This window comes from Pseudophryne corroboree, chromosome 8 (genome assembly GCF_028390025.1).
Source record: "Pseudophryne corroboree isolate aPseCor3 chromosome 8, aPseCor3.hap2, whole genome shotgun sequence".
Lineage (NCBI taxonomy): Eukaryota > Metazoa > Chordata > Amphibia > Anura > Myobatrachidae > Pseudophryne > Pseudophryne corroboree.
Genome location: NC_086451.1, coordinates 411,262,294 through 411,285,884, shown reverse-complemented (window position 1 = coordinate 411,285,884; position 23,591 = coordinate 411,262,294). Strand labels below are relative to the sequence as shown.

The window sequence follows — 23,591 nt, the reverse complement described above, 5'->3', positions numbered from 1 at the left end:
AGAATCCATGAGGGAGGAGAATGGAGATGCCTTCTCCTTTTATTTTGTTTTATTATTGCCTCCAGTTAAAGGGCCGGATGCAGAGTTGAACACAAATTGGCAGTAGATGCTCCGGCTTTGCTGGAATAAACACATACTAGTTAGCCGCCTGCTCGAAATCAAGCAAAACATTTTTTATTGAGTATTCTACAATGTGTTCATCTAAAGTTTACTGCATCCTGACAGTGTTAGAAACAATTCATTATAGCTACGGAATGTAGGGCAGAAAAAATTGGCAAGGGCCTCTCTGCAATTTACAACACGGAGGGAAAAAGCACGCACCCCCCACTCAATGCTTTTTCTATGGGAAAAAATCAGGACTTAGGTGTCTATTTACTAAGCATTGGATGGAGATAAAGTTGATGAAGATAAAGTACCAGCCAACCAGCTCCTAACTGTCATTTTCAAACCCAGCCTGTGGCATGGCAGTTAGGAGCTGACTGGCTGGTACTTTGGGGTACATTTACTAAGCAGTGATAAGAGCAGAGAAGTGAGCCAGTGGAGAAGTTGCCCATGGCAACCAATCAGCACTGAAGTAACATCTATCATTTGCGTACTATAAAATGATACAGAGCTGCTGATTGGTTGATGGGGAAATTTCTCCACTGGCTCACTTCTCCGCTCTTATCACTGCTTAGTAAATGTACCCCTTTATTTCTGTCCACTTTATCTCCGTCCAAGGCTTAGTAAATAGACACCTTTGACTCGCTATTCCTCAACAACCTGACCACTTATCAAAATTCTGCGACCCTGCCTACATCACACACCCTATCGAATGACACCTTAACCATCTACATTGGTGTTGTCATTGCGGAGTCACACAAAAATTGCTTAGCTGATTAAATATATAGATTTTTGCCCACACACCGAGTTGTACACATCTCTGCGGTCCACCGACCCCTATCTGTACACCTGGGCCTATATTTACTAATAATCCGAGTTTGACCGATTTGTGTTTTTTTTTCTAAGTCCCAACACGGGAATTCACTAAACACAAATCTCGGCAGTGTTTGGGCTATTCGTAATGGTTTTCAATGCTAAGTTCAGAAATACGAATGAACAGCCCATCGGTCAAATGCGGCTGTTATTTCATACAACATGGGTATTCACTATTCATTCGTATTTGGGTGTTAGTCTCTGAATGCTCAAGTGCGGGTGTTTTTTTTTTGCGATTCGTTAAAAAAAGCAGCAAAAAAATAGACCTGCTTTTTCCTGGCGAGTTTGGATAATCATGCACGGATCAGTGAGATCTGTGCATGGTTATCTATGGGAAAGGGTCGTTTAGTGTAAAAACTTTAAAAAAAATTGCGTGGGGTCCCCCCTCCTAAGCACAACCAGCCTCGGGCTCTTTGAGCCGGTCCTGGTTGCAAAAATATGGGGAAACAATTGACAGGGGTTCCTCCATATTTTATCAACCAGCACCGGGCTCTGCGCCTGGTCCTGGTGCCAAAAATCCAGGGGACAAAAAGCGTAGGGGTCCCCCGTATTTTTAACACCAGCACCGGGCTCCACTAGTCAGAGAGATAATGCCATAGCCGGGGGACACTTTTATATAGGTCCCTGCGGCCCTGGCATTAAATCACTAACTAGTCATCCCTGGCCGGGGTACCCTGGAGGAGTGGGGACCCCTTAAATCAAGGGGTCCCCCCCTCCAGCCAACCAAGGGCCAGGGGTGAAGCCCGAGGCTGTCCCCCCCCATCCAAGGGCTGCGGATGGGGGGCTGATAGCCATGTGTAAAAATAAGAATATTGTTTTTTTGTAGCAGTACTACAAGTCCCAGCAAGCCTCCCCCGCAAGCTGGTACTTGGAGAACCACAAGTACCAGCATGCGGTGGAAAAACAGGCCCGCTGGTACCTGTAGTACTACTACAAAAAAAATACCCAAATAAAAACAACTCACACACCTTTAAAGTAAAACTTTATTACATACATGCACACCTACATTCACACATACCTATGTTCACACGAGGGTCGGTCCACTTCTCCAAGTAGAATCCATGGGGTACCTGAAAATAAAATTATACTCACAAAAATCCAGTGTGGATCGGTCCTCTTCTGAGCTTGTAATCCACGTACTTGGCAAAAAAAACAAACCGAAAAACCCGAACACGCACTGAAAGGGGTCCCATGTTTACACATGGGACCCCTTTCCCCGACTGCCGAGACCCCCCGTGACTCCTGTCACAGAGGGTCCCTTCAGCCAATCAGGGAGAGCCACGTCGTGGCACTCTCCTGATTGCCTGTGCGCTCCTGAGCTGTCAGTCAGGCTGCGCACGGCAGAGATACAATGTAGCGCATAGGCGCTACATTGTATCCAATGGTGGGAACTTTGCGGTCAGCGGTTGACCGCGAGTAACCTCACCGCTGACCGCAAAGTTCCCACCATTGGATACAATGTAGCGCCTATGCGCTACATTGTATCTCTGCCGTGCGCAGCCTGACTGACAGCTCAGGAGCGCACAGGCAATAAGGAGAGTGCCACGACGTGGCGCTCCCTGATTGGCTGAAGGGACCCTCTGTGACAGGAGTCACGGGGTGTCTCGGCAGTCGGGGAAAGGGGTCCCATGTGTAAACATGGGACCCCTTTCAGTGCGTGGTTCGGGTTTTTCGGTTTGTTTTTTTGCCAAGTACGTGGATTACAAGCTCAGAAGAGGACCAATCTACACTGGATTTTTGTGAGTATAATTTTATTTTCAGGTACCCCATGGATTCTACTTGGAGAAGTGGACCAACCCTCGTGTGAACATAGGTAAGCATGTGTGAATGTAGGTGTGCATGTATGTAATAAAGTTTTACTTTCAAGGTGTGTGAGTTCTGTTTTTATTTGGGTATTTTTTTGTAGTAGTACTAAAAGTACCAGCGGGACCGTTTTTCCACCGCATGCTGGTACTTGTGGTTCTCCAAGTACCAGCTTGCGGGGGAGGCTTGCTGGGAATTGTAGTACTGCTACAAAAAACAATATTCTTATTTTTACACATGGCTATCAGCCCCCCATCCGCAGCCCTTTTGATTGGGGGGACAGCCTCGGGCTTCACCCCTGGCCCTTGGGTGGCTGGAGGGGGGGACCCCTTGATTTAAGGGGTCCCCACTCCTCCAGGGTACCCCGGCCAGGGCTGACTAGTTAGTGATTTAATGCCAGGGCCGCAGGGACCTATATAAAAGTGTCCCCCGGCTGTGGCATTATCTCTCTGACTAGTGGAGCCCGGTGCTGGTGTTAAAAATACGGGGGACCCCTACGCTTTTTGTCCCCCGTATTTTTGGCACCAGGACCAGGCACAGAGCCCGGTGCTGGTTGTTAAAATATGGGGGAACCCCTGTCAATTTTTTCCCCATATTTTTGCAAGAGCCCGAGGCTGGTTGTGCTTAGGAGGAGGGACCCCACGCAATTTTTTTTCTTGATTTTTAACACTTCCATTTTTTTTTTAAAGGTGCACAATGAAGCCCTGCACGGATCTCACAGATCCGGCCGGGATTCCTTGTGTTTTGTCAGGCAGTGTTTTACTCATCACTCCCGTAAAACACTGCCTGACATTACGAATCACATCGACATCGGAAAAGACGAATGTTGCAAACTCGGCAGCTTAGTAAATGACCGTATCAGGATTCAAAAAGTTGCAGTAAAATGCACCCGATACCATTCGAGTTTAAACACCCTTAAAAACGGCTAAAACACGAATATTAGTAAATATACCCCCTGGTTTGCTACTAATCATTACCTCTGGTTGGTGCAAATTATAGGCCTGGACACCGGGAGTGGATTAACAGGGGAGGGGGCCTGTGTGCGTACTCCGTATGGGCACCTTACCCTCTACGGCGCCATAGACTCTGGCATTATGACAGAATCTACTGTGCATGCGCAAGTCTCCGGAAACATGGCTCCTGTCAGGTTCCCGCGACTAAACAGCGGCCATTTTTCCTGTCATTTTTTGCTGCGGTTGCACCCATTATAGAAATGTACCAATGCCTGGACACTGGCTTATTTAAACCTCCATCCCCATCTGTAGTGCGGCATGGTTTTGCCCAGTTGCTTGCTTTATGGCTTTGCTTACAAACATGTTTGCTACAACAATCAGTCATTCTCTTGCATGCAAAAAATAAATGCCTTGCACCCATAGGCATTTCTATAATGGGTGCAATGTGTGCTGTGCACATGGGCCCCTGGGACCAGGAGGGGCCCACACACATGCACTGCACCCATTTTTAATACATACCTTTCCGGAGTCCAGCGTAGGGCGCTGCAGTCTCGGCGAAAATTGCCACCAAAATGGCCGCAGCTCATGCGCAGTAGTGATTTTGGTCTCCGGAACATGGCGGGCACCATGTTTCTGGAGACCTGCGCATGCGCAGTAGACTCCAGCACAAAGCCGGAGACTACTGCGACGTGCAGAGGAGGGGGGGGCATCCGGAGGTGCACATGGGCCCCCTCCTCTGTTTAAACGCCCCTGCTTGCACCCCTCTTATTGCAACATGGTTTGTCCCAGGAGCAAACGTTTCCCTTCCTCAGTATTCTTCATATGAATGCACCATCAATGTTTTTCCATCTGCAGCTGTCACCATTAGTATTGGGATTACTTACTCCCACCCCCCATGATGGGTGCAAAAAATCCATCTAAAACACGTTTCCCATCTCCATCCACATGCCGCCAACAAACACAGAAGTCACAGTACAAGCCCATGATACTCCCATGGCCATACTTACCTACTTTGCTGCCTCCTCCTCCGGGAGGAGGCAGCGTTGTAGGTGTATGGGGGCGTGGTTGGCAGCATGATGGGCGGTTCGGGGCGTGGCTGGCAGCAGGATGGGCGGTCCGGGGGCGTTGCATCAGGGTCACGTCATCGTGACTCCACCCCCCGCTGTGCTGTGCCGAGAAATGAAGCGCTGCATAGCGGGGGGCGGAGCTACGATGACACGATTCAGCGCGAATCGCGTCATCGGACCCCCTCGGGCCGCCCGCTTGTTCTCTGCTGCGGGCGGCCGAGGGGGAAAGCAGGAGGCTCGCCCACCTTTCCGGGACGCTGGGAGGGTCACCCGATTTTCGGGAGCCTCCCGGCCATTCCGGGAGGGTAGGCAAGTATGCCCATGGCACTCCTGGATCAGTTCCCTGTGATGAACTGGTAGCTGCCCAGTGGCCGCACAGCAAAACCCAATTCACGCAAAGAGAGATCCGTCAATGGACGTATCAATCTGTTCACAATTTCAATCTCTGTCCATGGGCCTAATTCAGACCTGATCGGACACTAGCTGTTTGTGCAGCGCTTTGAGCAGGTCAGAACTGCGCATGCGCGTCGCACGGGTACAAAGCGGATCGTTGCAGTGCAATGGGTTTTATGAAGAATCCATTCGCGCAGCCGATCGCAAAGAGATTGACAGGAAAACGGCGATTGTGGGTGGCGACTGACCGTTTTCAGGGAGTGTTTGGAAAAACGCAGGCGTGTCCAGGCGTTTGCAGGGCAGGTGTCTAACGTCAATTCCGGCCCTGGACAGGCTGATGTGATCGCAGCGGCTGAGTAAGTTCTGGGCAACTCAGAAACTGCACAAAGTTTTTTTGTACCGCTCGGCTACACATGCGATCGCACACTTGCACTGCTAAAATACACTTCCCTGTAGGCGGCAACTATCTGATCGCAGTGCTGAAAAATATTGCTAACGAGTGATCAGGTCTGAATTAGGCCCCATGTGCGTAGGCAACGATTTCGGTGGTTGTACGGAACATTTACCACAATGGGCGCTAGGTGTTTCTAATACAAAACTTTGAGCAAATTCATACAATTATAACAAATTTATTGTACACGATGATCCAAAAGCAAAATAAAACAAACAAAAAGATAGGTGATACAGATGACGCCTGTCACCAATTAAAAAAGTACTATTGCGGGTCCCTGAAGAATTGTTCTATGGTTCCATGAAAAGTTTGTGGGGTATTCTTCTTACCCAGTTTCAAGGTATGGAGCCGCTGGTGGTATTTTGCTGAGTGCTTTTCCAGATAAGCTCTCCAGGTAGGCTCCCAAGCTTTGCTGCCGGAAAGAGGTCCTTTTGTTTCTGTTTTATTGATCGAGTGCTTTTGGATCACCGTGTACAGTAAATTTGTTATATTTGTATGAATTTGCTCAAAGTTTTGTTTCAGAAACACCTAGCGCCCATTGTGGTAGACGTTCCATCCATCTATAATCCGGGATACGGTCATTAGGCCGACAACACTTCGGTTGACAGCCATTAGGTTGACCACTATTGATCGACATGTACTAGGTCGACATGTACAAAGGTCAACATGAGTTTTTCAAATTTTTTTTTTTTTTTTTTTTTTTTATACTTTACGGTCCACGTGGACTACAATTGGTATCGGTAACCCGAAGCATGGCGAGCCAAGCGAGCCATGCGAGGGGACACTGTGCACTAATTGGGGTTCCCCGTCACTTTACGAAGAAATCAACACCAAAAAAGTAAAAAAAAAATCATGTCAACCTTTTCCATGTCGACCTATTGACCATGTCGACCAATAGTGGTCGACCTAAGTGTGGTCGACCTAATGACCCATACCCCTATAATCCTAACCCCCACACAAAGGCAGCATACAGGGTTAGCGCTGCTGTACCTACTACTTGTTTTTTTTTCCTCCTAGGATTTCTATGATGCGTGACTGTACAGTATGCAGATATACACGGAAACCATTTACCTCACACATCAGGCCCATGTTTTACATTTAGACAGGACGTGATGTTATATTTTGTATTACATGTACTAATGCTGCACCATGTTGGTGTGGTTTGTAAACAGTATTGAGCTGTAAACTTGCTAACCCTCAATAAAAAAGAGTGGAAAGATTGTCCAAACCCCCAACCATGTAGAACAGACAGGTGATAATGGAGAATAAGTGGGGCAGATGTATTAACCTGGAGAAGGCATAAGGAAGTGATAAACCAGTGATATGTGCAAGGTGATAAAGGCACCAGCCAATCAGATCCCGAATGGAGCAGTAGTGTCCACACAACGGGCCCACAAGGCAGATCATGCATCTGATGCAAGTGCATGTATGAGTGGGTAACTGGGTAGGGGGTAACTGGAACTCAGGAGTTAAATGATGTTACAAAAAGAAAACAGTGAGCAAGGGGCACTTATAAACGTGTAATCAGCATTGTTTTCCATCATCCACTTTTCACACTACTGTATATGGGTTCCATCTGATTTAAGGCACCAAGGTAATATACTGTTGTAAGGTCATATATGACTTAGAATAAACATGTTTTTAACAACATACAGGGCGGGATGTACTAAGCGGAAAATGCGGTAAATCCCCTGTTTACCGAATTTTCCTCATGTACTATCCCCCGGCCACCAGATCAGCGCCGCGGCGGGGTTCGCCAGCTTTAGCTGGCGATAGTCCATAGAAGCCTATGGGCTTCTCTCCGCGGCGCTGTGTGAGGGATCCGATCGGATCCCTCCCAGCATGCCTTGCGGCCGCCCCCGTCACCCTGCGCATGCGCAGACTGACTCCTGGGGCCGAATCCCGGAAGTCAGGCTGCCGCTGTGCATCCCGGAGGACAGCTCTTATCGGAAGAGCTGTCCTCCGCAATGCTGATCGCATATGTTAGTACATATGCGATCAGCATCGTGGCGCAGGGCGGCGATGTACATTATTAGTACATCCCGCCCACAGTCTTTTCATCCAGCAATGGATTTCCATGGACGATCATGTGTTTACAACAGGAACTACTATTGCTACAGTAAATGCTCTATTAATAACACTGGCATGGTGTCCTATTTTTCTGCCCGGCTGGCGTTCTGGTCTTGCCCCTTTGGGTCAGATCGGACAGAAATCCCTTGAGAGCTGATTTTGAGTGGGGAGCAAAGACGCCGATCAGTAAGTGTTTTCATATTTACCTGGAACGGCCGCTCAGTCGGCGCGGCGGCAGTTCCACCAACATATCTGTCTGGTGTTTACCCAGCCTTATGCTGACGCAAGAATCCCTAGGGATAATGCAGGTGTTTGAAAACATCATGACGAGCACCATCCTCATGCAAGACATTCATCAGAAACAGGCTTCCCTTCCCTGACTCAGAATACACCCCTAAGTCTCATGTATTTCGGGGGTCATTCCGAGTTGATCGCTCGCTGCCATTTTTTGCTGTGCTGCGAACAGGTTAATACTGCGCATGCGTATGCACCACAATGCGCAGGCGCGTTGTACGGCTACAAAGCGGGTCGTTGCTGAGCGATGGATTTAACGAAGAATCCAATCGCACAGCCGATCGCAAGGAGATTGACAGGAAGAGAGCGTTTGTGGGTGTCAACTGACCGTTTTCTGGGAGTGGTGCGGCAAACGCAGGCGTGTCGAGGCATTTGGAGGGCAGGTGTCTGATGTCAATTCCGGGACTTGCAACGCTGGATTGATCGCACAGGGTAAGTAACTCTTACCCTGGTCTTGTTCTACACAAAACTTTTTGTTGCATAGCAGGGCTGCACAAGCGTTCGCAGCTCTGCTATACAGATATACACTCCCCCATAGGCGGCGTCTAGTTGATCGCACGAGCTGCAAAAAGTTGCAGCGTGCGATCAACGCGGAATGACCCCCTTCATGTAATTGTAAGCAAAGTTTCTCAAACCTGTGGGGTGCTAATGTGTTAGAGTGCCAGAGAGCAAGTACTGTGATTATTCATAATAGAATGTATTTGTGCTTGGCACTAATGTACAGAACCCTCTGCCTAAGTCTCGGCCTCTTTCTGGAAGCCTCCCCTGGGCCTTGCTTCTTCTCATATCTAAATCTCCAAAAAAGGCTCTTGCTTGCATGAGTTTTCTGGAAAGTTTGAGTCCTGGAGAGGGAGAGGCGGCTGAGATCCCTGGGAAGGGGAGGGGAAAAGAGTGGGGGACGGGGGGGTCTTGTTGCCAGCAAAGAAAATAATGAAATCATATCCCATCTGTGAAGTGCGATTTAGTGTTCCACTAACAATAACACGGTCCCTTATCTCTCCCTGCCAGAGGGTACAGTGTACAGCAGTGCCAGGCCAGTGACAGAGGAGGAGAAGGTGCTCAGACCTCATTATTACAGGGTGTACGTCAGTGTATAATAATCACGATATAAATGTGTATAGTAGGAGCGTAGTAACCTCAGTGGAGTGTGTACATCGGTACATAATAGTCCATATAGAGAGAGGAGTGTATACTGTAACTAGTAGTGTATAGGGGTGTAGTATGGTATGCCGGCGGCCGGGCTCCCGGCGGCCAGCATACCGGCGCTGGGAGCCCGACCGCCGGCATACCGACAGCGTGGCGAGCGCAAATGAGCCCCTTGGGGGCTCGCTGCACTGCGGACACTGTGGCGCGCCACACGTGCCACGCTATTTTATTCTCCCTCCAGGGGGGTCGTGGACCCCCACAAGGGAGAAAAAGTGTCGAGATGTCGGCTGTCGGGATTCCGGCGCTGTTATACTGTGCACCGGGATCCCGACAGTCGGCATACTGAAGACCACCCGTGTATAGTGATCCCAATACATTCTACACCAGCATATATAGCGTATACATTCTACACCAGCATATGTAGCGTATACATTCTACACCAGCATATATAGCGTATACACAGTAGTAGTAATGTAGTAATCCCATTTTATAATATACACTAGTCTATAAGAAAGAATCCTAGAACATTAATGTATAGTAATTGTAGTATAGAGGGCTCACTAGTGTATTGTAATCATAGCATACAGTGCAGTGAGCATTAGTATCCTATATAATAAAAGTCTAATGCTGCTCCTCACCTCTATGTGTTGTGCGAGACGGCGGTCACTAGAGGTCGCCTGGCGGAGCAATTCAAGTGTTGCTCCGTTCGGACGTGCACAGCCGCTGGCACTGACTTTACTGATATGATATTCTGTCATTTAGACGGGCTAGTACTGGTATTGTAATATTAAATGTACACTGCCATATAGTAATCCAGGTACATAGTATATACACTAGTGTGTAGTAATCCTAATATAGGGCTGGATTGAATCCCTATTGAGGGTCCCGGCACCTGCGAACGCCCGTTAGCAGCTAAATGTTGCTGACGATGGGCGCAAGAGGTTTACTTCAGCCCTGGGGGTGGCGAGCTGAAATGCGTGTAAAGAAGCCCGTTTTGGTGCCCAAACAGGACTTTTCACGCTCGAGTCCATTAGTTTAGTCAGGTTTAGGTGATTTGCGCACTAAACCTGACTCTAATGGGCACAATCAGCGTGATATGGGGGGAACAATTGAACATTGCCCCCGCCATCTCCTATCACTTTAGACGGGAGAGAGGGTAAATAAACAGTTGAATTCCCCCCCCCATAGAGTATACAGCAGTGACGTACAGTAAGGGAAAACAGGAGAGACAGAGCCTTACCTGTCACATTACAGTACACTCCAGAGTTTTGAGCATAAAAATATTTAAAATAATACAAAGAAGAGATTTATAAGTTATAAATATCATATTTGTATAATTCTAATCCTTTTTATAACCAAGAGTCAATTTTTATAGTCACCACCAAATCATATACTGTATGTGTGTAAATCTGTCTCTGATACCAGCCAGTCCCTGCCCAGCCACTGGCCTCATCTCACCGCTGTGCGGTATAGTGACCATTGTATACCAATGTATAGGAATAACCACTTTAGAATGCACAGTAGTGTATAATTATTTTGATATACTGTAGTGTGCAGATAGTGTATTCTAATCTTACTGGTGTGTAGCATTCCTAATATAGGGGGTAATTCAGACCTGATCGTAGCAGCAAATTTGTTAGCAGTTGGGCAAAACCATGTGCACTGCAGGGGGGGGGGGGGCAGATGTAACATGTGCAGAGAGAGTTAGAGTTGGGTGGGTTATTTTGTTTCTGTGCAGAGTAAATATTGAATTAGGCCCATAGAGTGTACACAGGGCCGGTTCTTGCCCTTGTGGCGCCCCGGGCAAAAGTTAGGGGCGCGGCTTAATATGGGGGCGTAGTCAGTCACCCCCCCATTTGTAGCCACGCTGAAAGGGAAGAAGAAAATAAAAAGTATACTTACTATACCCCGCTACTGATTCCAGACCCTGCAGACCGGCGCCGCTCTTCTCCTCGGATCTATGGGAGAGACGTCAGTCATGACGTCTCTCCCATAGCACAGCATAGGCACTAGAGGTCAATTATGACCCCTAGCGTCTGTGCCACAATGCTGTGCGGTGCGCGATGACGTCATCGCGCACCGCACACCAAAGGTCCTCTCCATGAAGGGAAACTAGACGCTTAGCGTCTGATTCCCTTCATAGCAGGGGAGGACCAGCGCCACGAAGGGAAACCAGACGCGTAGCGTCTGGTTCCCTTCTCACAGCGGGAGGGGGGGCACAGCGGGGGGACACTGCTGGGGCGCACACTGCACAGTGGTGGATCTTGCCATAGTGCGGCGCCCTCCGGATGGCGCCGGGGCCCTCCAGAAGGCGGCGCCCCGAGCAAAAGTCCTGCTTGCCCGTGGCAAGATCTGCCACTGAGTGTACAGTATAGTAATCCAGTATAGAGAATATATCACTGTACCATACCTCCCAACTGTCCCGACTTTCGCTGGACAGTCCTGTTTTTTGGGGGTCTGTCCCGCTGTCCCTCCCACAGGCCACAGTGTCCTCCTGCACTCACTGCTCTGCTCAGTTCAGAGCAGCGGTGAATAGACGCTGTGGCCCGTGGGAGGGACTTAGCCGCGAATGTTGGGAGGTATGCTGTACAGTAATGTTAGCATATACAATGTTCAGTGTATAATAACCAATGAACACTAGTGTATAATTATTCTAATACAGATTGTGCACTATTGTAATAATCCAAGTATACAGTGTACACTGGTGTATATATAGTTTAGAGCTCACTAGTGTTTAGAAATCATAGCACAGAGTATACACTGGTGTAAAGTAGGGATGAGCGGGTTCGGTTCCTCTGAATCCGAACCCGCCCGAACTTCAGCTTTTTTCCACGGGTCCGAGCAGGCTCGGATCCTCCCGCCTTGCTCGGTTAACCCGAGCACGCCCGAACGTCATCATCCCGCTGTCGGATTCTCGCGAGACTCGGATTCTATATAAGGAGCCGCGCGTCGCCGCCATTTTCACACGTGCATTGAGAGTCATAGGGAGAGGACGTGGCTGGCGTCCTCTCCGTTTAGAGAAGAGAGAGACACAGTATTTTGGGGAGCATTATTAGGAGGAGTACTACTATACTGTATACTACTATACTACTTGCTGAAGTGATATTATAGAGTCATAGGGGGAGAGGACGTGGCTGGCGTCCTCTCCGTTTAGAGAAGAGAGAGACACAGTATTTTGGGGAGCATTATTAGGAGGAGTACTACTATACTGTATACTACTCAGACACAGTATTTTGGGGAGCATTATTAGGAGGAGTACTACTATACTGTATACTACTCTACTACTTGCTGAAGTGATATTTATAGAGTCATAGGGAGAGGACGTGGCTGGCGTCCTCTCCGTTTAGAGAAGAGAGAGACACAGTATTTTGGGGAGCATTATTAGGAGGAGTACTACTATACTGTATACTACTCTACTACTTGCTGAAGTGATATTTATAGAGTCATAGGGAGAGGACGTGGCTGGCGTCCTCTCCGTTTAGAGAAGAGAGAGACACAGTATTTTGGGGAGCATTATTAGGAGGAGTACTACTATACTGTATACTACTATACTACTTGCTGAAGTGATATTTATAGAGTCATAGGGAGAGGACGTGGCTGGCGTCCTCTCCGTTTAGAGAAGAGAGAGACACAGTATACTATTTTGGGGAGCATTATTAGGAGGAGTACTACTATACTGTATACTACTATACTACTTGCTGAAGTGATATTTATAGAGTCATAGGGGGAGAGGACGTGGCTGGCGTCCTCTCCGTTTAGAGAAGAGAGAGACACAGTATTTTGGGGAGCATTATTAGGAGGAGTACTACTATACTGTATACTACTCTACTACTTGCTGAAGTGATATTTATAGAGTCATAGGGAGAGGACGTGGCTGGCGTCCTCTTCGTTTAGAGAAGAGAGAGACACAGTATACTATTTTGGGGAGCATTATTTGGAGGAGTACTACTATACTGTATACTACTATACTACTTGCTGAAGTGATATTTATAGAGTCATAGGGAGAGGACGTGGCTGGCGTCCTCTCCGTTTAGAGAAGAGAGAGACACAGTATTTTGGGGAGCATTATTAGGAGGAGTACTACTATACTGTATACTACTCTACTACTTGCTGAAGTGATATTTATAGAGTCATAGGGAGAGGACGTGGCTGGCGTCCTCTCCGTTTAGAGAAGAGAGAGACACAGTATTTTGGGGAGCATTATTAGGAGGAGTACTACTATACTGTATACTACTATACTACTTGCTGAAGTGATATTTATAGAGTCATAGGGAGAGGACGTGGCTGGCGTCCTCTCCGTTTAGAGAAGAGAGAGACACAGTATTTTGGGGAGCATTATTAGGAGGAGTACTACTATACTGTATACTACTCAGACACAGTATTTTGGGGAGCATTATTAGGAGGAGTACTACTATACTGTATACTACTCTACTACTTGCTGAAGTGATATTTATAGAGTCATAGGGAGAGGACGTGGCTGGCGTCCTCTCCGTTTAGAGAAGAGAGAGACACAGTATTTTGGGGAGCATTATTAGGAGGAGTACTACTATACTGTATACTACTCTACTACTTGCTGAAGTAATATTTATAGAGTCATAGGGAGAGGACGTGGCTGGCGTCCTCTCCGTTTAGAGAAGAGAGAGACACAGTATTTTGGGGAGCATTATTAGGAGGAGTACTACTATACTGTATACTACTATACTACTTGCTGAAGTGATATTTATAGATTAGATAGTGTGACTGTAAGTGTATTATTTGACTTGTGGGGGAGACACTGACAGTGGGGAGCAGTTAGAGTCTGAGAGCAGGACTCAGGAGTACATATAACGTACAGTGCACACTTTTGCTGCCAGAGTCAGTGCCACACTGCCATTGTTGTGACCACACTGACCACCAGTATAATAATATATTTTGTGATTGTCTGCTTAGGACTCGGAGTACTAGTTGCAAGTTGCAACGTGACCTGACCACCAGTTTAATAATCAATCACCACCAGTTTAATATATATATAATTGTATATAATATATATATATATATATATATATATATATATATATATAATATTGTATACCACCTACCCGTGGTTTTTTTTTTTTCTTTCTTCTTTGTACATACTACTATAGTATAGTAGCTTACTGTAGCAGTCTGCGGTGCTGCTGAGCTGACAGTGTCCAGCAGGTCCGTCATCAGTCATCATTACCAATACCTAATAAATATATTATCTACCTGTCCGGCTGCAGTACTAGTGATATTATATATACATACATATATATATTGATTTCATCTCATTATCAATCATCCAGTCTATATTAGCAGCAGACACAGTACGGTAGTCCACGGCTGTAGCTACCTCTGTGTCGGCACTCGGCAGTCCATCCATAATTGTATACTAGTATCCATCCATCTCCATTGTTTACCTGAGGTGCCTTTTAGTTGTGCCTATTAAAATATGGAGAACAAAAATGTTGAGGTTCCAAAATTAGGGAAAGATCAAGATCCACTTCCACCTCGTGCTGAAGCTGCTGCCACTAGTCATGGCCGAGACGATGAAATGCCAGCAACGTCGTCTGCCAAGGCCGATGCCCAATGGCATAGTACAGAGCATGTCAAATCCAAAACACCAAATATCAGTAAAAAAAGGACTCCAAAACCTAAAATAAAATTGTCGGAGGAGAAGCGTAAACTTGCCAATATGCCATTTACCACACGGAGTGGCAAGGAACGGCTGAGGCCCTGGCCTATGTTCATGGCTAGTGGTTCAGCTTCACAGGAGGATGGAAGCACTCAGCCTCTCGCTAGAAAACTGAAAAGACTCAAGCTGGCAAAAGCACCGCAAAGAACTGTGCGTTCTTCGAAATCCCAAATCCACAAGGAGAGTCCAATTGTGTCGGTTGCGATGCCTGACCTTCCCAACACTGGACGTGAAGAGCATGCGCCTTCCACCATTTGCACGCCCCCTGCAAGTGCTGGAAGGAGCACCCGCAGTCCAGTTCCTGATAGTCAGATTGAAGATGTCAGTGTTGAAGTACACCAGGGTGAGGAGGATATGGGTGTTGCTGGCGCTGGGGAGGAAATTGACCAGGAGGATTCTGATGGTGAGGTGATTTGTTTAAGTCAGGCACCCGGGGAGACACCTGTTGTCCGTGGGAGGAATATGGCCGTTGACATGCCTGGTGAAAATACCAAAAAAATCAGCTCTTCAGTGTGGAGGTATTTCATCAGAAATGCGGACAACAGGTGTCAAGCCGTGTGTTGCCTTTGTCAAGCTGTAATAAGTAGGGGTAAGGACGTTAACCACCTCGGAACATCCTCCCTTATACGTCACCTGCAGCGCATTCATAATAAGTCAGTGACAAGTTCAAAAACTTTGGGTGACAGCGGAAGCAGTCCACTGACCAGTAAATCCCTTCCTCTTGTAACCAAGCTCACGCAAACCACCCCACCACCAACTCCCTCAGTGTCAATTTCCTCCTTCCCCAGGAATGCCAATAGTCCTGCAGGCCATGTCACTGGCAATTCTGACGAGTCCTCTCCTGCCTGGGATTCCTCCGATGCATCCTTGCGTGTAACGCCTACTGCTGCTGGCGCTGCTGTTGTTGCTGCTGGGAGTCGATGGTCATCCCAGAGGGGAAGTCGGAAGACCACTTGTACTACTTCCAGTAAGCAATTGACTGTCCAACAGTCCTTTGCGAGGAAGATGAAATATCACAGCAGTTATCCTGCTGCAAAGCGGATAACTGAGGCCTTGACAACTATGTTGGTGTTAGACGTGCGTCCGGTATCCGCCGTTAGTTCACAGGGAACTAGACAATTTCTTGAGGTAGTGTGCCCCCGTTACCAAATACCATCTAGGTTCCACTTCTCTAGGCAGGCGATACCGAAAATGTACACAGACCTCAGAAAAAGACTCACCAGTGTCCTAAAAAATGCAGCTGTACCCAATGTCCACTTAACCACGGACATGTGGACAAGTGGAGCAGGGCAGGGTCAGGACTATATGACTGTGACAGCCCACTGGGTAGATGTATGGACTCCCGCCGCAAGAACAGCAGCGGCGGCACCAGTAGCAGCATCTCGCAAACGCCAACTCTTTCCTAGGCAGGCTACGCTTTGTATCACCGCTTTCCAGAATACGCACACAGCTGAAAACCTCTTACGGCAACTGAGGAAGATCATCGCGGAATGGCTTACCCCAATTGGACTCTCCTGTGGATTTGTGGCATCGGACAACGCCAGCAATATTGTGTGTGCATTAAATATGGGCAAATTCCAGCACGTCCCATGTTTTGCACATACCTTGAATTTGGTGGTGCAGAATTTTTTAAAAAACGACAGGGGCGTGCAAGAGATGCTGTCGGTGGCCAGAAGAATTGCGGGACACTTTCGGCGTACAGGCACCACGTACAGAAGACTGGAGCACCACCAAAAACTACTGAACCTGCCCTGCCATCATCTGAAGCAAGAAGTGGTAACGAGGTGGAATTCAACCCTCTATATGCTTCAGAGGTTGGAGGAGCAGCAAAAGGCCATTCAAGCCTATACAATTGAGCACGATATAGGAGGTGGAATGCACCTGTCTCAAGTGCAGTGGAGAATGATTTCAACGTTGTGCAAGGTTCTGATGCCCTTTGAACTTGCCACACGTGAAGTCAGTTCAGACACTGCCAGCCTGAGTCAGGTCATTCCCCTCATCAGGCTTTTGCAGAAGAAGCTGGAGACATTGAAGGAGGAGCTAACACGGAGCGATTCCGCTAGGCATGTGGGACTTGTGGATGGAGCCCTTAATTCGCTTAACAAGGATTCACGGGTGGTCAATCTGTTGAAATCAGAGCACTACATTTTGGCCACCGTGCTCGATCCTAGATTTAAAGCCTACCTTGGATCTCTCTTTCCGGCAGACACAAGTCTGCTGGGGTTGAAAGACCTGCTGGTGAGAAAATTGTCAAGTCAAGCGGAACGCGACCTGTCAACATCTCCTCCTTCACATTCTCCCGCAACTGGGGGTGCGAGGAAAAGGCTCAGAATTCCGAGCCCACCCGCTGGCGGTGATGCAGGGCAGTCTGGAGCGACTGCTGATGCTGACATCTGGTCCGGACTGAAGGACCTGACAACGATTACGGACATGTCGTCTACTGTCACTGCATATGATTCTCTCAACATTGAAAGAATGGTGGAGGATTATATGAGTGACCGCATCCAAGTAGGCACGTCACACAGTCCGTACTTATACTGGCAGGAAAAAGAGGCAATTTGGAGGCCCTTGCACAAACTGGCTTTATTCTACCTAAGTTGCCCTCCCACAAGTGTGTACTCCGAAAGAGTGTTTAGTGCCGCCGCTCACCTTGTCAGCAATCGGCGTACGAGGTTACATCCAGAAAATGTGGAGAAGATGATGTTCATTAAAATGAATTATAATCAATTCCTCCGTGGAGACATTGACCAGCAGCAATTGCCTCCACAAAGTACACAGGGAGCTGAGATGGTGGATTCCAGTGGGGACGAATTGATAATCTGTGAGGAGGGGGATGTACACGGTGATATATCGGAGGATGATGATGAGGTGGACATCTTGCCTCTGTAGAGCCAGTTTGTGCAAGGAGAGATTAATTGCTTCTTTTTTGGTGGGGGTCCAAACCAACCCGTCATTTCAGTCACAGTCGTGTGGCAGACCCTGTCACTGAAATGATGGGTTGGTTAAAGTGTGCATGTCCTGTTTATACAACATAAGGGTGGGTGGGAGGGCCCAAGGACAATTCCATCTTGCACCTCTTTTTTCTTTAATTTTTCTTTGCGTCATGTGCTGTTTGGGGAGGGTTTTTTGGAAGGGACATCCTGCGTGACACTGCAGTGCCACTCCTAGATGGGCCCGGTGTTTGTGTCGGCCACTAGGGTCGCTTATCTTACTCACACAGCTACCTCATTGCGCCTCTTTTTTTCTTTGCGTCATGTGCTGTTTGGGGAGGGTTTTTTGGAAGGGACATCCTGCGTGACACTGCAGTGACACTCCTAGATGGGCCCGGTGTTTGTGTCGGCCACTAGGGTCGCTTATCTTACTCACACAGCTACCTCATTGCGCCTCTTTTTTTCTTTGCGTCATGTGCTGTTTGGGGAGGGTTTTTTGGAAGGGACATCCTGCGTGACACTGCAGTGACACTCCTAGATGGGCCCGGTGTTTGTGTCGGCCACTAGGGTCGCTTATCTTACTCACACAGCTACCTCATTGCGCCTCTTTTTTTCTTTGCGTCATGTGCTGTTTGGGGAGGGTTTTTTGGAAGGGACATCCTGCGTGACACTGCAGTGACACTCCTAGATGGGCCCGGTGTTTGTGTCGGCCACTAGGGTCGCTTATCTTACTCACACAGCTACCTCATTGCGCCTCTTTTTTTCTTTGCGTCATGTGCTGTTTGGGGAGGGTTTTTTGGAAGGGACATCCTGCGTGACACTGCAGTGACACTCCTAGATGGGCCCGGTGTTTGTGTCGGCCACTAGGGTCGCTTATCTTACTCACACAGCTACCTCATTGCGCCTCTTTTTTTCTTTGCGTCATGTGCTGTTTGGGGAGGGTTTTTTGGAAGGGACATCCTGCGTGACACTGCAGTGACACTCCTAGATGGGCCCGGTGTTTGTGTCGGCCACTAGGGTCGCTTATCTTACTCACACAGCTACCTCATTGCGCCTCTTTTTTTCTTTGCGTCATGTGCTATTTGGGGAGTATTTTTTGGAAGGGCCATCCTGCGTGACACTGCAGTGACACTCCTAGATGGGCCCGGTGTTTGTGTCGGCCACTAGGGTCGCTTAGCTTAGTCATCCAGCGACCTAGGTGCAAATTTTAGGACTAAAAATAATATTGTGAGGTGTGAGGTATTCAGAATAGACTGAAAATGAGTGTAAATTATGGTTTTTGAGGTTAATAATACTTTGGGATCAAAATGACCCCAAAATTCTATGATTTAAGCTGTTTTTTAGTGTTTTTTGAAAAAAACACCCGAATCCAAAACACACCCGAATCCGACAAAAAAAATTCGGTGAGGTTTTGCCAAAACGCGGTCGAACCCAAAACACGGCCGCGGAACCGAACCCAAAACCAAAACACAAAACCCGGAAAATTTCCGGCGCTCATCTCTAGTGTAAAGTAACAGTATATTGTGTACTGTACAGTACACTATTGTAGGGTAATAATCTCACAACACCATGGTATTATACAATGACAGAGCATATAACAGTGTATACTTGTAGTGTGGAAATATTGAATATACAGTGTATACTAAGGTACAGTAACATCACTATACAGAGTACGAATAACCATGGGCGGATTTAGGGGTCAGGCCACCCCCCTAGGTACATTATTGTCCGCCATCCAAACACCCCACCCCCTCCTCATAACGTCATTGCCCCCTTAATTTCGGGTGCCGGTCTGGATGCCTCGAAACCACAAGAGCAGCCCCAGACTCACCCCCGTAATTTGCAAAATAAAATATAAAAAAAAAGTCTAAATGACAATAATACAGAATCGCCTGGCCCTTATCAGCGTGGTGTGCCATCCCCTCATCAAGTGCCGCTCCTAGGCACGTGTCTCACCTGCCTAGTGGGAAATCTGCCACCGCGAATAAAGCGGAATAACACCAATGAGCAATAATCTGAATATAATATGTAGCCAGCAACAACAATATTTGCATCATAAACTCCTGTAAATAATATCGGAATATACAAATAGGGAGCAGCGCGTTGTGGTCAATGGATAATTTTCAAATTGGACTAAAGTATTAAGTGGTGTGCCACAAGGGTCTGTACTCGGACCACTTTTGTTCAACATTTTCATCAATGACCTAAGAGTAGGTCTAGAGAGCATGGTATCATGGTATCAATTTTCGCAGACGATACCAAATTGTGTAAGGTTATAAATATAGAGGGGGATGCTGAGTCTCTTCAGAACGACTTACCTAAACTGGAAGCATGGGCAGCAAAATGTAGAATGAGATTCAACACAGACAAGTGTAAGGTAATGCATTGTGGGGGCAAGACCAAAAATAACACCTACATACTAAATGGGGTAATATTAGGGGATTCTGTACTGGAAAAAGACTTAGGGGTTCACATAGATAACAAATTAAGCAGCAGTACCCAAAGTAAGAGTGAAGCAAAGAAGGCTAATAAGATATTAGCATGCGTAAAACGGGGAATTGATGCAAGGGACGAGAGCATTATACTCCCATTATATAAATCACTAGTGAGGCCTCATCTTGAATACTGTGTGCAATTTTGGGCACCATATTACAAAAAGGATATCCTGGAGCTAGAAAAGGTTCAGAAGCGGGCAACCAAACTAATAAAGGGCATGGAGACGCTGGAATACGAGGAAAGGCTTGCAAGGCTGGGCATGTTTACATTGGAAAAGAGGAGACTAAGAGGGGACATGATCAACATCTACAAATATATAAGGGGTCAATACACAGAGCTTGGGAAGGACCTGTTTTCAATAAGATCAGCACAGAGGACACGTGGTCACTCGCTTAGGTTAGAGGAGTTTCCGCACATTGAGGAAAAAAGTTTTTTTCACAGTAAGGACAATACGTGTTTGGAATTCCCTGCCTGAGAGAGTAGTAACTGTGGACTCAGTCAACACCTTTAAGAATGGGTTAGATAAATTCCTATTGGATAAAGATATTCAGGGTTATGGTGCGTAGGCACGCATTTTAGTTAATATAACTAGTCCTAACATAAAAATAACTAGTCCTATAATAAGACTGCATAGGAGACCACAAATAGGTTGAACTCGATGGACAATTGTCTTTTTTCAACCTTAGTTACTATGGGGAACATGTACTAAGCAGTGATAAAAGTGGAGACGTGAGCCAGTGGAGAGGTTGCCCATGGCACCCAATCAGCTGCACTGTATATGTGTATAGTATGCAAATGATAAATATTACGTCAATAGTGATTAGTTGCCATGGGCAACTTCTCCACTGGCACACTTCTCCACTTTTATCACTGCTTAGTAAATGTCCCCCTATGTTACTATATGGTACGAATGCTACTTTCATTGCTCACGTCACATCATCCAGTCAGAGATAACGCAAGGTGCATACACTGACTCCATTTTGTCTATAGTGAGGTAAAATGGCTGTCTGTGTTATAACTGGGCTCTGGTTTATTTATTACCTCTCCCTCCCCTCTACTACTGTACATCATACTTTCCCCCAATATGAGCCAGCGCAGGACACAGAGACTACAGGGGAATATGCTGGGATTCCCATCATTAGAACTTGCACAGATGTAACCACATGAAGGATCGTGGAAATACTGTACAGTGGAGAAATGACTTAATTACAATGACATAAACCTTTCGTAGCTATTCCCTAGTTCCTATTCATCATGGAATTATGCCTGTCCACTTATCTATAAACTGTTTATACCTACTATCCCGGCATCCTGTTCCTGCCAACACATTTTTCTTACTTCTGAACTAAAATCAAGTATATTCATAGTCCATGCGAGGTACAACTAGACCTAAATGTGAGAACTGGATACGGGTGTTTTATACTGACTTTATACCACATTATTCCTACAATATCCACTTCCGCTGACCGGAGACTGCCATGTTGGTCTCATGCAGGGCAGTACGGATGCTGTAATGGTTACCATTACAGCTTCACAGCACTGAGGTCATGGGTTCGATTCTCACCATGGCCCTAACTGTGCGGAGTGTGTATATTCTCCCCGTACTTGCGTGGGTTTCCTCCAGGTACTCCGGTTTCCACCCACAATCCAAAAATATACTGGTAGGTTAATTGGCTTCCAACAAAAATTAAACCTAGCGTGAATGTGTGTGTGTGTGTGTACACATGTGATAGGGAATATAGACTGTAAGCTCCACTGGGGCAGGGACTGATGTGAATGGCCAAATATTCTCTGTACAGCGCTGCGGAATATGTGTGCGCTATATAAATAACTGGTAATAAAAAAATAAATGTAGAGTATGAAAGCAGATAACATAGGGGGTAATTCAGGCCTGATAGCAACTGTGCGTTTTCACACAGCGGGCGATCAGGTCCAAACTGCGCATGCGTGTGCACCGCAATGCGCAGGCGCGTCGCACAAGTACAAAGCGGATCGCCGCTCAGCGATGGGTTTGTGCGACGGATCCGTTCGCACGGGGGATCGCAAGGATATTGACAGGAGGAAGGCATTTGTGGGTGTCAACTGACCGTTTTCAGGGAATGTCTGGAAAAACGCCGGGTGTCTGATGTCAATTCCGGTCCCAGACAGGCTGATGTGATCGCAGCAGCTGAGTAAGTCCTGGGCTGCGCAGAGACTGCACAAAATCTGTTTGTACAGCTCTGCTACACATGCGTTTGCACACTTGCACAGCTAAAATACCCTCCCCCTGTAGGCGGTGACTATCTGATCGCAGCAGTGCAAACATCGCTTGCTAGCGATCAGGTCTGAATTACCCCCATAGAGACAAATCACCTTTCTCTACGCTATCTGCAAACATCTAACAATTTCACCATCACCATATTATTGTATGGCGCCGTATTATAAAATGATAAGCGCACTTTGGCTGCTTACTGCCTTTTCACATATCGGCAGGTGTTATCTATGTATGTATATGTATATTTGTGTGCGACTGAATCTGCATACCAAGTGCTAGGATGCAGCTATTTTTTCCCGGGATGCTTTGCCGGCAGCTGGGAGACGGGGGGGGGTTAGGAAGGGGTTGTGCGGGGTGAGCGCACCAAAGTGGGTCAGCCACGATGCGGGCTCGGTGGTGAGGTTAGTGTCGTGGACACCCACGAGTGGGAATAGTCCCCGTTAGTCGGCTGCCGGGATTTTCAGGGTGCGGGGTGGAAGTGTCGGTATTGTGAGACCACCGGTCACATAACTACATCCCGTTTCTTCCATACAAAGTTCATTTGTGTTCAATAAACAGATTCAGTCACATACAGTCTCCTGGTGCGTCCTAGTTACACTGCATTGATACTAAGACGCATTTTCGACAAACAAGACTCCAGACACCAGTGGAGTTGCAAAGGACATGTCAGCGATCGCGTCAGGCATCTCCAGCTGCGTGGCGTATTGAGGCTAGATGTATCAGGACACATCTGTAGGCCTAAAGCTAGTATCAGGTGTTGGTTAGATACTAAAGGCTGCATTGCTACAACCCAACATTTGCAATTAGGGTCCCGCAGCACCAGATTCGTCCCGGCATTGGCGCTGTTACGTGGCATAATAAATCCAGTACCTGGGCAGAAGTGTCTGCCCATTTTTGCAAACTGTTATACCTAAAACCTACAGCTCGTGCGTGCATAGAAATCAACCAAAAGGGGCTTCATTGGGCATTTGCCAGCTGTACCCTTCAAAAAAATTGCCTAGTGAGTGTTGTGCCCCTGTAATGGGGAAGACAGAAATACATGAAACTTTGTACGTGGAAAAGATAAT

The 23,591-nt window shown here is 47.1% G+C and overlaps 1 protein-coding gene and 1 long non-coding RNA gene across 2 annotated transcripts in view; one reads left to right on the top strand and one right to left on the bottom strand.

The window, feature by feature from the left end:
- Positions 1 to 23,591, bottom strand: part of LOC134949353 (uncharacterized) — a 93,067-nt gene that overhangs the window by 22,169 nt on the left and 47,307 nt on the right. The gene's annotated exons all lie outside the window — the stretch shown is intronic.
- The window catches only part of EHD2 (EH domain containing 2), a 75,183-nt gene that overhangs the window by 21,415 nt on the left and 30,177 nt on the right, over positions 1 to 23,591 (top strand). The window lies entirely within an intron of this gene.